Here is a 14,081-nt window from a genome sequence, read left to right as displayed (position 1 = left end):
ACGGTTTCGTGGGGGGGGGGGGGTGGTGGGGGGGTAGAAAATATGCACTTAATATCTTGTCAAAGATATGATAACAGGAAATAAAATTTTACAGTTCTCCTATATATTTCTTTAATATTCTTAAAGTACAGTTTCAGAGAAAATTACATGCTTTCGCATGACGCACTTCAGAATAATTTTTAGTCGTGGCATTTGTTCTCATCATAGCTAATACCGCATAAACGTAGCAGAAAGGTTGTTCAGTAAACAAAGTGCAGGAGTAGTCATATTGTATTTTCGCAGTATTATTCTATCTTAACAGAAACCGATGTCCGCCCGTTACATGGGAGCTTAAAAATAAAAATATGATCCTCACAATTGACTTGCCTTTAAATGGCCTTTGATACAGCGACTGTATCGCAAAAGTCCAAGCTCACTTCCTGTGTTAGTCAGTAGATCAGCATTCTAATTTTAGCGATCGACTGGCTTTCAATTTATCATTGGTGTTAAGGGCGAGGCTCAGCGTTTTTGACCGTCAGAGGGACCTTTACCTAAATGGTCGGCCGTAGTGACTGTCGCTTATTTAGAAAAGTGTTTCTAAACACTGGCCAAATGATCAGTGATCCGTCGGCAGTGGAAAAAAATGCAACGTACGTACTTGTAGGTCAGTACATATGCTATATAAATTATATAAATATACTTGTGGATCACTTTGCTACAAACCTCTATAACCTTGATCTGTTGGAACAGACATGAACCCATACCCTCCCCGTTTCCTTAGTTGAGTGTGCAAGTTTGTGCAGTCATTAGCTTGGATAGTTAATAATTGCATTGCACAAGTTGCCCCATCAGAACAGGCAACCGAGCCTGTTATAAAAACATTAGAATAAAGGATGAAACATTATACTAATGCATCAGATTGAAATGTTATTTTTCGCTAACACAATTTAAGTGAAATAATACTGTATCCTCATGCACTTGCATTGGATTCATATTTTGGTTTCATTATGTTGAAAATTCGTCGTGCATTTAGTAGAGACTTTCCCTAAGCCCTCTTAATTTACAAAAGGGAAACAATCTGTTTAAATGAATTTTTATGGTATTGAGCAAAACGATTTTGATTTTAAATTGTAAAATAACCTCTAGTCTAAATCAATCAAGTAAGTCAATCATAACAAATTCTAACCTAGTAATTTTTGTGTACGCAGAGCGTAACAAAGTACTTTATCATGGTCTGTGGGCCAGTTTCTGTAAGTCCTCTAGTTTTTCGATTTCGTAACCCAGAAATTAGGCAAAGGTTCATCCACTTCAGCCATTAATACATTCATTCTGGGATTGTTTAAGACCGGATGTCGCTTTCTACCGTATGTCAAACAAAAATTATACTCATTTTAGTTAACCTTGTGTATGAAAAATGCAGAATTCTCTCTCTTTAAAAGTATTATTGGCTACACACATATTTTAGTAGATTGTTACAATACTGACTTTCAGATATTAGCGTTTTGCTTATGTAACTGTTCTAAATCAATTAAAGGCGCACTGTAACCATTTATTCCAAATTTTGACGATTTCTACCGAAATTTAGGGGTTAAAATACCCCACCCACCCGAGGTACATTTTCACCATTTTTGATAAGTCATAGAATTATCAAAATTTCTTTATTTTTTAATAAGACATCATCAAATAATTGTATTAAGATTCACAATTTTATATTTTTTCATGAGAAATTATAATACTCTGCAATCAGTTTAGGTTATAGACAACGAGCATACAAATGTAAAACATACAAATCACATGCTGTTTCTTAATTAACCGAGCCTTTAAGTGTTTCATTCAGAAAGGTTTGGGTGATCAATAGTTTTCTTTCTATTTTATATGTCAAAGTAAGCTTACTTGTATAATTTTTACTTTTAGTTGATAAAGATACTTTAAAATGTAACATACGTAACAGGGGCCACTCAAATTTTCCGCCTTGAAGAATTAGCAACATTGAGAACATTCAAACAATTGCATTTGTATGCTTTTAATTTGAATAAACCATGTTTACTGAACATACACGCATGACCGTTTATATTTTTTGGACTTAACTATGTTACTATTCTCAATTATAGAATGTCGACAAACTACAGTAAAAATGATTCATCTTTCAGTATCACTGTAAAGATAACATAGATTAGCAATTCTTATGGCTTCTGCTTCAAACATAGATAGCATAATAGATAATAACATTAGACTTGCTTACAGTATGTGCCTAGTCTGAATATGTTTGACTTTCATTCAAAAGAAAATACAGAACATGACGGTATTGAAGAATCAAATATACGTTACCTAGGTTTTAAAGGTTATCTATTAGATTTCATATTTCGTATATTAATATTCAGGCTAATGCATAAATCATGCTTATTGGCATTGCAAAGCACCTACTCAGTCAGTTTTTACAGAAATACAAAGATAAAATGAAACATACATTATGAAACATACGTTACCAAGATTACACAGAACATTAAGTAACATTAAATCTAGAATAGTTTTTGGGTTTCGATGGACGGTGGTGTTTCGAGACAGAGGGTTTTTTTTTTATTTTCCATGCGTTGTTTTTATATTTATGGAAGATAAGATTGTATTCATTACTAAAATTATCGGTTTATATGTATTTTGTGTTCAAAGTTGCTGATGTAATTCATGATGTAAATAAACACTGCACATTTAGAACTTATAGAACATCATACATATACAGTACAACATGAGTAGAGAAACAAATGTCACTTTTGGTAAAACATATTTCTTCAAATAGTTCTGTTTCTTTGACCATAGTGATTTTTAAATAACACCTGTACTGTGCGACGGAATTGCTGAACTACACAGTCATGTTACATTTCGTTAACGAAAATGAGATGAGAAGAGAATTCTTGTTCATATTTTGGTTGTGGTATCATTGTTGTTAATTCTGAGTTCTTACTAGATTTCAATATTCTACTTTTAAAACTATTAACAAATACAAACAAACTAGTTCATTCAAAAGATGGTGTATTTCAACTGTTACATATAGATTACCTCGGTATGGATCTGTGTTTAAAACATAATGTTACTAGACAGTAACTACTTTTATCAAAATTCGGTAACGTATGTTTCAGAACTATACAAGAGGATGCATTCTAACATAAATGTACACCATATGACAGAATTATACTCTACAATTGGATGTGAGAGATTGCTAGAAGTCATTTTTTGGTATCAGTATCAGAATAAGTTCACCATACATGCATAGATGCATATGTACACACTTACAGAGTCTGCACCATTTGTTTGGAACACGCCAGTGGTGCATTGATATCTGTATGACATATTTGTAAAAACTCTTTTTAGTTAAGTGTTTTATTCCGTAGATGTATCATTAAGCTACATCCTAAAATGGATTGAAACCTACGTTACTTTAAATATTAATTACAAAAACACCAATTAGTATTACTCATACAACCAAACAACAAACAGATATGATGCACGGCCTCTTGATTTCAGGACTTGCTCAATTTATAGCTGTTCATAATGTGAAGTAAATGCATGACTATAGATGTATTCATATTAGTTTGGCACTATTTCAGAGGCATACGCATTGAAAGGTTTTTGCTGAAGGATATTGAAGGAATTTGGCATTTTGATATATCTGAAAAAATCTATTTCAAACAAAACAGATAAAACATTCAAGCACCATCAAAAGGTATATATATATATATATATATATATATATATATATATATATTTCATAGATTGCTTTGATATAGGTTTAGAATTGTATATGCTTATTTCCTTTTGTGTAATTAGGTAAGGCTTTGTCCTTTAAATACTTAGCTGAATTGTAACAGAAAAAAATACAATTTGTGTTTACACATATACTTTATAAATTCTTTCAAATGTTAAAAAAAACATAACTGTTTGACTGTACAATGATCCTTTTCACTTGACTTTTAAAAGAAAGTGACAATTTCATTATATGTTTGATTCTCCACTTCTCGTTATTTTACTAGAATACACTGTATATAATGTAACATCTATCAGGCAGCCATTCTGATACAAATTAATATTACATTGTAGCTACATTCAAAATCCTTTGAATGAAAATTCAGTGTAACATGTTCAGTTTTAAAGCAGCATTTAAATTATATTATTGTAACGTCTTTTACGGTATGCATTTTGAAAGTGGCGCCATCGTGATAATAAGAGAAAAAGCTCATATTGGTAACGTAGTTTTCAATCAAAATTATTTTGACAAAATCATATGACTTCTATAACAGCAATTCTTACTTAGATCTTATCCATATGTATGTTTGCAAACTTATTTCTGGCGGCCAGCTTTGAAATGACAGTACCGTATATTTATTAGAATTATCTGAATAACCAAACTTCAATACCTTGAAAGCTTATTTGATTTGTTTTAATGTTTTTAATACTGAATATTTGAACAAAAGTAGCTCATCAATATTTGTACTTGTAACCGATTTCATGTGGGCATTTTGTGAGCGGTAAAACCCTCTGTAACATGTTTAAATCAATATCAGGTGATTTCTGTAATAGCTTTGACTTTTGAAGAGCTATACCTCTTTCATATGTACATGGTTGATCGAATTTAAGGCAATTATTTGGAAATTTGGAAAGTCTTAATGTTAATAATCTGTGTAACTAAATAACCTATTTTATTGGTAGTTTAACAAACCTAAAGGTTGGATGATTTGATTACTACGTACATAATGACTACTAAAAATACCTAAGCTAGCATAGAAGAGAATTAAAGTCATCAAAATATGAACATTTTGGTGGCATTAACTCATATGTATAATAATTTCGGATTAATTTGATATAGCTGTCATCTTGAATAAAGACTTATATTGTTGGATCTGCTTCCCTTTTGATGTTCCCCATTGGGAACTTCCTTGAAAATGTTGCGGTCGTATCAACTTTTGCAATACTTCCATCATTTCTGGAGGTTTGGCCAACTGGCATTAAGGTGCAAAGGTATCTAATTATTTGGTTAATTAATCATTCATTTTGTTTTCTTTATTGTACACATGAGGGTTCTGTTCCTTTATAAAGGATTAGAAGTTCTTAAGATTTCCCACATAAGTATATGTACTAATGTGGTGGGTGGGGTACATCAACCCCTACTTTTTACATTTTATTCGGTATATAGTACATAGCGTAGCATTATTCGACAGCCAAAGTAAATTACTGATTATTTCAGGCATTAAAAGATAAGATTTATTATAAGAAATGTCACATAAATTTCTTTTCCATCATCCAAATCAGAGTTTTCCCTATGCAATGCCAAATTGTACTCATTAGACACCAACGTTTTTAAAATCGTCATTAAATTTTACTGACATGTTGCTCAGACCGACATCAACCCTTAAAAGTTTCCTGAATGATAGTATAACTTCATGGTATAGCTCAACCTTTGCCTAATTTCTGGGTTACGACTTTCAAATTTTTTGGCCTTGGCCCACGGACCATCAGTTACACCGCTTATAATATAGACTTTTTCATTTAAGATAACTACCAGGCTTGTTTTTGGAAGCTTGAAAGAAGCCATATGACCTAAACTGTGTGTGCATGAGGGGTTGTGCACAACATTTCATTACTTCATGGTCAGAATTTATTAAACCAAGTATGTTTTATGTCTGCTTGGTTGTGCAAGGCGGGCGTACTTTCAGTGTTGCGGATTCCATTCAATGTAAACTCCGATTAAGCCAGTATGAGGGGGCATGAGGGTTGTTATATATTTCATTACCTCCCATTATTAGACTTAATTAAATCGAGTCTTGTATTATTTTCTTTGCTTGCAGAGTTTCTTCTAAAATATTTCATTCAACCGGGATAACAGCCTATATTTGTTTTAATTAATATCAACATCTCATTGCAGTTATATTCAAGATCCATTACATGATACAGTTATTGCAGGCTTTGCATAGTTTGCAAGACACTTAAGCTATAGAAACCGGTAAATATGAATTAAAATCAATAAAATTTCATCCGGGTAGACGCATTTGCAAAATAGAGATTCTATTCAGCGTTTATCCGTAAATATATAATATTTCTTAATTACATACGTCAGTAAAATATTGTGATTTGTATGGGAAAACAAAATAAAATATGTTCTAAAGGTCGTTTGCAACCGAGTGGGTAGATGCGTTTACAAAAATTTCTGTTTTCAATGAAGTGAACAAAACGAGTTAATGATCCCGGATTCTGTTTTCAATGAAGTAAACAAAAAGAGTTAATGATCCCGGATTCTGTTTTCAATGAAGTGAACAAAAAGAGATGTAATATGGGCAGACAGAAATTTATTCAATTTTCCGTCATAATTATACCCGTAACATAATATATTTGAACTTGACAAATATCAACACATTCTGAAAATGATTGTCGATGGCGGATATACGCTTAATGGTGTTCAATCACATTTAAACAACATTTAATGACATTTTTTACTTTTTTGTATATTCTGGTAGAGAATTATTTAAGGAACAAAAAGACCGATTACATAGAGTTAGATTCCTATTTGAAATGTATATTTTATTATTTTTATAATTTTGTAATTACTCCCCTTTAATATGAAAGTATATAAAAAGCTGGGTATTTCTTTTTATTTCGATACAATGTCTAGTTTTACATTTGCATTTGATAGAGATATCAACTATTGAACAATCTGAACCAAAATGCAAGTTTTAAAGCTGTATGTAGCTTCTGAATTCATTTATTTCCAATCTATCTTGGTTGCGCAACCAAGATAGGCAAAGGGAGGTAATAATAATTTTTCAAACTTGCGTTTCTAATGAATTCCATCTAAATACATAATTTTTAATGCAAATATTTTACAAATATATTACAATATGTCTAATATTTATACATTTCCTTAGGCAAAGTATGTTTATCAAATTTATACTTATGATAAAATAACTCTATCTTGGTTGGGCAACCAGGATAGGAAAATGAAATTTTAAAAATACCTCCAGTGAAAATCTAATTTGTATTAAGTGTTAAGTGAACATAAATGAGTGTAAATGATCAGATGCTAAAGTTTCGAACAAATCCGTTACATGGCCAAAATCTGATTATCTACCTTTAAAGGGTACATTCATGAGAAATAAACCTCGCTGTGTCAGATAGTTCCGCTGTTTTAGTATTTAGTCTCACAAAAGTTTTCCTAATAAATGCAAAGTTGTGACAGGAGACCATGTAATTTAGTTCTAGTACGTTAGAAGTGCAATTACAAAGAAAAAATATGAAATTTGAATTGAGACTACTCATCGTTAAACAATAAAACATAAGACTTTTTGTTTTCAACGTCGCGATATATTTCTAATGACCTAAGTTATGTTTTCAGATTTTTTCAATTCAGTTGATTTGTGTATGTTCTGTCTTTTTTTTTTTTTTTTTTTTTATAAAAATACGGCTTAAGATTTTTCAGATAAATCATTATACAAAACACATTCTAGCAAAATATATTGATCTCTACTTTAGAAATACGTATTGTTTGGCAACTTGTACTCATTGTTATAACCGGGTTAAGCCTGTTTACGCCTGGCTTTGGATTCGTCTTACGCCTGTTGACGAAAACGTGGCAATTAAAACGGCTTAGTCGTTGTTACTCCTTTGGTCCCGAATTAAACAAAATTTACCAAATGTTCAAATTAAAATGTTTAATAATATCTAAAATTAATTCAGTATCTAAACGTGGAGTCGGTATACCAGTGCACACCACAATACAATATACATATACATAACATATAAACCTCTACGGACAAAAGGCACGCTGAAAATGGGAACATCGTTTAGAAATGGTCAGAAACCTTGAACAGTGAACAACCTCACACTTTAGGATCTAATAATCAAGAAACACATCAACAAAGCGGTAAACAAAAAATAAAACAAGTGGGCACAAAGAACAAACTAGTTGGGCACCGTCTTGCTTTGCTTTGCGTGTGCATGCGTGCGTACGTGCATGTATATTTGTACGCGTGGACCTTTTAGTGCAAGAATTTGTGAAACAATTTTGCACCTCCTGTAAAAAGGATGAAGCCTCGGTGCAAATACACCTTTTAAATTCTTAAGTTAACATAAGCTGTCTCAGCATATAATAAATTAAACAATTTTCTTTAAGGTACTCAAACTATCAAATAAGTGCTGTTTAACTCGGGCAAATTCAGCATGGGTCATTTGGTACTCACGCTCATAACGTTTCAATTACTTCTTTGACATCATAATTTGAGCTTTGAACTACAGACTGCACGGCCTTTGCAAGTGATAACTCTTTGTCATAGAAGACTCCGATTTTCCTATTGTCATATAGGATTTTAGCTACTTTTTAAAACGCATAACAGTGAGAGGAAATAAGTAACGGTGACTACCGGAAATCGCTGTTAAAATTTCATATTCAATATGTATCGAACTCGAGTGAGAGCTTATTATACATAAAATATTTACAAAAATAAACGTAATAAAGGCAACTTTATGACAACTAATCATAACTTTTACCAGCAATTACCTTATACGCTGGTACTGTATTACAGTTTTTAATAGTACATGTGTATTGATTACCGGACCTCTAGCCTGCCCAGTACGGGTTGTTTAGAGGTCCGGTTACCGGACCCCTAGCCACAAGTAGATAGGGATGGGAATTTTTGACGGGGTTTCTTACTGGTCACCATGTATTCAATTTGACAGAAAAAACAATTATAATCTACAAACCTTTTTAACTCTTGTACTACTTCCATGGCCTCTGACAAGTCGGTCAAAATATTTGCACATCCGGGATTTGTATAAATAATGAGACCTCGGGTAGACCGATTTTACATTCTAATATTTCACGTTGTCTACCTAGAGGAGGGGGATATCGACCAGTCAAAAAAGTATAACGATATTCAACTCTCGAATACAATATTTGGACTAATCCGGGATAGGCTACAGTCATTCTGTTGACATTTCTAATCAACGCGTCCAACCGGACAATGGCGCTGTCTAAAGCATCTTGAGACTGTGACAATGACCTGTTGATCGATCCCATTAAAACTCGAACTCGCTCAAGGAAGTTTCCGATGTCCACTACTTTAATTTGTCATTGTTTGATATTAGTTGGCTGTTGTTGTTGTTTTTTCTTTCAGTCTTTCGCAAATCGCGCTCAAATGAATAACGAGCTTTCTCATTGGACGATAGAAAAACAATACCCTACCGTACTATACTGCATCCGGTTAAAGCCGTGTAAACCGCATGATGCGGTTTAGTATTTCACGCACAAACGGTTTAAAACTGTTCCAGCGCATCTTGCGTTTAGGCACCGCATATTGCGGTTTATCAACCACAAGATGCGCTTTACAAACCGCATGATGCGCTTTTAAACCGCAAGATGCGGTTTCTGAGAGTTTTGGACCAGTTCGTATCCCATACCTGAACGACTTCATGACGAAACGACTGAAACGATTAGGTGCTTAATCAGCTGAAACAATTTGGTACAGAAACAAATAGGTGCTTACATGACTTTTTGATTTTGTACCGTACCGACTGCATTTTCTTGTATAAGGCAAACAAGGTTATTTTTCAGGAGAATCATTTGCCAGGCCAAAAGACGTGTTCATTTTATTTGACCAACACCTCGTTGACAACACTCTCCTGCTAGAGTCCATAAAGCTATGTCCCTTAAGACTGGTCATGAGATAGTTCCTAAATTACAAGCAGGACTTCGCTTCGAGTTGGTTTAATTCTGTCCCTTTTGCTGTTAAAGTATACCTCTTAACATTAAGCAGCAAAATGTTAATGTGTCAAAGTATGGATTTTTCATTTCAAACTATTGGATACAAACAGTCCATTTTATGGTCTGAAATGATTTGAATCAAACTGTTGGAATACAACATATGCAATTGTCAACTGGCCATTACTGACGAATAGATTTCACATATGACTTTCTGTTGTTTTACAAGCCTTGCTTTTATCAGCTTGTGATGGAATTCACAGCTTACGTTGAAAGTACTATACTATTGATAAAACCTTACTTTATGACTGGATACAAATACAAAGATATATTTCTTGATCTTTTAGTAGTACATGGAATCAAATTAAGTTTAAGACATATAAACGATTACTGAGGACATTGAGGAAATACTCCGGTATTTGTACCGGAAAATCCCCGAATCTACTATAGCTGACGTTGTTCGTGCGATACTTCAATAATATTCAGGGAGTGGAAAGTGTATTGGCTACAAGACATTGTGGAAAAGCCTAAAACAAAGTATGGGTTGACCGTACACCGTTCGACACTGCTTAGATTAATGTGGATTGCTAATCCAGCCAGAATGGAAAGGAGGAAAATGAGGTCACTCCATCGACAATATTCCTGTCCTGGTTCAAACTTTGTATAGCACATTGACAGATACCATAAGATAAAGCCATTTGGGTGTGCCATCCATGGCGCGATTTAATAGGCGCATCACGTGGCTCGCAGCTGAAACAAGTAATAACGATCCGAAATTAATCGCAAGATATCTTTTACAAACTGTTACAAATTTAGGGGCAATGGTGCCAACACTTATTCGGAGCGATCGCGGGACTTAAAATGTTTTTGTCTTCAGCTACAAATAATTTTTAGACAAGGCCAGGCCATGGCGATGAACATTCAGCAAGGAGAAGCTATTTATTTGGTAAAATCACTCTACAAAGGATCGAGTCTTTATAGGCGATGCTACGATGGCAGTGCTTTGATTTCTGGATAAACCACTTCAAAGATATGGGAGACACAGGCCTATATTATGATGGATACACATTTCATTGTCAGTGCTTTTTTTATATTGTTTCATGCCTATCATTTCGCGTGATCTTATGAATTTTGTAACTGAATGGAATTTGCACGATATTATACCAGGGACTTGAATAGAGGAACCTAAAGGAAAGCCAGGCGTGTTATTAACGAGTTGAATAAGACGAATACCACCACAGTATAGACTATAATGACATAGATATATGTATGCAATTGTATATTCGGCCTTTGAACACATCGGGTTGCCTTTATAAATTCATTACATTGTTTAATCTAATAAGTTCAAACGGAATGGCTGAGCTTGGAAATACAGAGGATGCTTTTAATCTTTCCATAACAATAATTTCATTTATTCAGCACCTGTTATAAAAGAATTCCAGTCAGTATCACTGTATTTGTTTCTTGTTAAACAAGGCAGTTAAGATGAATGATAATCTCTCTCCCAAGTGTAAAGTAGTAAAGAATACTTGTGAAAATAATTTATACTTTTTTATGACAGCTTTGCGACAAACCATTTTTATGTGTACATGCGCATAGCAAATAGATTACTTTGGTTATCTTCTTTCCCTCATTTTATACCGTTTCGGTATCTTTTTATTAAAATTAACATAAACTGAAATCAAGTTAACATTTTGGCGAAAATAAACGTTATAAACGAAAGTACAGGCGATGTTTATCTACAAGGATTATGCTGTCCTACAACCGGTTTCTACAGATATGAAGTTAATACTCGCTCCATTGCTTAAAAGTCGAGTCATGAATCAACTTTACTTTCGGTCATAAGGTAGAAGTAAGATCTTTCGAGAATAGACTTCCAGCATTTTTTAATTTTAGTTTATAATATCAATCTTAGACCTTGAATACCGTAAAACGAATAATTAGTTTAAGAATATTTTATTGCAAATGTTACACAAGATACATTCATACACATACAGACAGACATAACAACACAAGCAATAGGATATTGACGGAAGTAATGAAATACTTATCGAGTCAACCTCCGGAAAGATAATATTTACAATACTATGGATGGCTGTTAAACTAATGTGTAACACATTCTTAGTTATTCATGAAATGGGAAAAAAAAGCAAAATGAAAAACCAAAAAGAAAAAGGAAAAACAACAAAATGCTCAGAAATGGAAGGTAAAGATGAAATAAAAGTATTTGTACATCGCCTTTTTAATATTTAGAATATTTTAGCAAAATTAGGTAACCATAATGGTTAAAGTATGAAATAGTACATAGAAGAACTATATTCTCTAGAATGAAAAGGGAAGGAAGAAAATATGTAGAGAAAATGTTCAGCTGCCCCAAACCACTCCTAGCTTTATGCTTAATAGTCTTGTTGTCTGGAGATAATGACAGTGTGAAACAGTATAGGGGTCAGATCACAAGTCAAGCGAACCTATGGCTTCCAAGGGTAAATTGTTGGACAGCTGTGAAGATTTGTCTGTTGTCAGTATCAGACAGAGAAGTATCACCATAAAGTAAGGTGTTAACAGTGATAGACTGGGTGAAATTACCAACAGAAATTAACATTACATGCCGAGGAAGGTAATACAGTCTACATTCAAGCAAAAAATGTGAGCTGGTCTCGGGTTGTCCGCAATGACAAAGCGGAGAGTTAACAATATTACGTAAGAACAAATGATAATTAAGACCACTGCATTTCATACGAAGTCTAGCATGAAGAATTTGTGCTTTTCTACTTCCACAGTAATAATAAGAGGGAGTTTGACGTTGGTCGGCCTTAAGACGCCTCTTTAACACACTAAGCGACGGTGCATTTTTGATGTCATCCGAAAGATCGTTCCATTCGCGCACAGTCAAAGGAAGAAAGGAGTTGAAGTATTGTGAAGTGCGAGAAGCCACCGAGCGGAGATCACCGGAATTGCGAAGGCTGTAGTTGGAAACTGAATTAACGACTGGCGGGACGAGACTGATCAGATACGAAGGAGAAGTGCCTCTGCACATTTGAAAAAACATGATAATTCTGTGATCGCGCCTTCTATCTTCAAGCGTCCTCCAAATCACCTCTAGTCTTAAGTCATGCAGTGATACTAGCTTGGTGGCTCCAGTTACGATTCTGGCACACTCATTTTCAATTTTGTCAAGTTGTTCCTTTTCATATGCTGTGCAGTTGTTCCAGATTACATCTGCATATTCCAAAATCGGTCGTATAAAGGAAAGGTATATCGTTTCAAGAGATCTTCGATCTAAGACAATTTTCAGCTTGCGCATAACATGAACCCTTTTCCAAGCCTTGCTTGTTATGTAGTTGATATGATGATGCCATTTACAATCGTTTGACAGAGTGACACCAAGATGTTGATGATAGGAAACCTCAGGAATCTGGAGTCCTGCCATAAAGAGGGGTAGATGTAAATGTTGATTTGCTTTGCGAGGAAAACAATAAAGATTCAGATTTTGCAGGGTTGAACTGTACTAACCATGTATCGGCCCATCTGGATATTTTCTGGATGTCCGTCTGTAGTAACTGAGTTGCCTGTTCAGGTTGGTCAACAATAATATAAAGGCTAGTATCATCAGCAAACAAGCTGATTTCACTGCCAATGTCAACTACAATGTCATTAATAAAAATCAAGAACAGAAGAGGCCCAAGAATAGATCCTTGGGGACACCAGCACCGATACCTTTCCAAGTAGAAGAGGTTCCAGGAAGGATAACCCGTTGGCGTCTATTGAAAAGATAGTTAGAAAACCATTCAAGTAAAGATCCAGTAATACCTGCATTTTGTAGTTTTACAAGAAGACCTTTGTGCCAAACCTTGTCAAAAGCTTTGCTGATGTCAAAAAAGACAGCCCTAACCTCAAGCCCTTCATCTAGAGCTTTGCAAAATGTATTGTAGAGAAGGGTCAACTGACTGACAGTGGAGTGGCCAGGTAAGAAACCAGACTGCACCGGGGTTAGAAAATTTGTGTCATAAAGGTGATTGTAAATATGTTTAAATAAAACTTTTTCAAATGCTTTTTCTACACAGCTGAGAAGGGATATAGGCCGATAGTTGTTTGGGAGAGAGGAGTCGCCTTTCTTAAAAACAGCACACACGTTTGCATCTGTCCAGGACAGAGGTACGTTTGCTGAGTGCAGAGAATAGTTGAATAAAGAACAGAGAGGGCCGGAAAGTTGCCGAGAAGCCTCGCGCAGTATACGGTTACTAATTCCGTCGGGACCAGAAGCCTTCCCTATTTGCAAGTTTCTGAGAACATCCTCAACTTCATTCTGGATAAGAGTCACAGATGATAGCTGGCGTTCAACTGGAGGGACGGTTGGATTCGG

The sequence above is a fragment of the Mercenaria mercenaria genome, chromosome 13, assembly GCF_021730395.1.
Source record: "Mercenaria mercenaria strain notata chromosome 13, MADL_Memer_1, whole genome shotgun sequence".
Taxonomy (NCBI): domain Eukaryota; kingdom Metazoa; phylum Mollusca; class Bivalvia; order Venerida; family Veneridae; genus Mercenaria; species Mercenaria mercenaria.
This window is presented reverse-complemented; position numbering follows the sequence as displayed.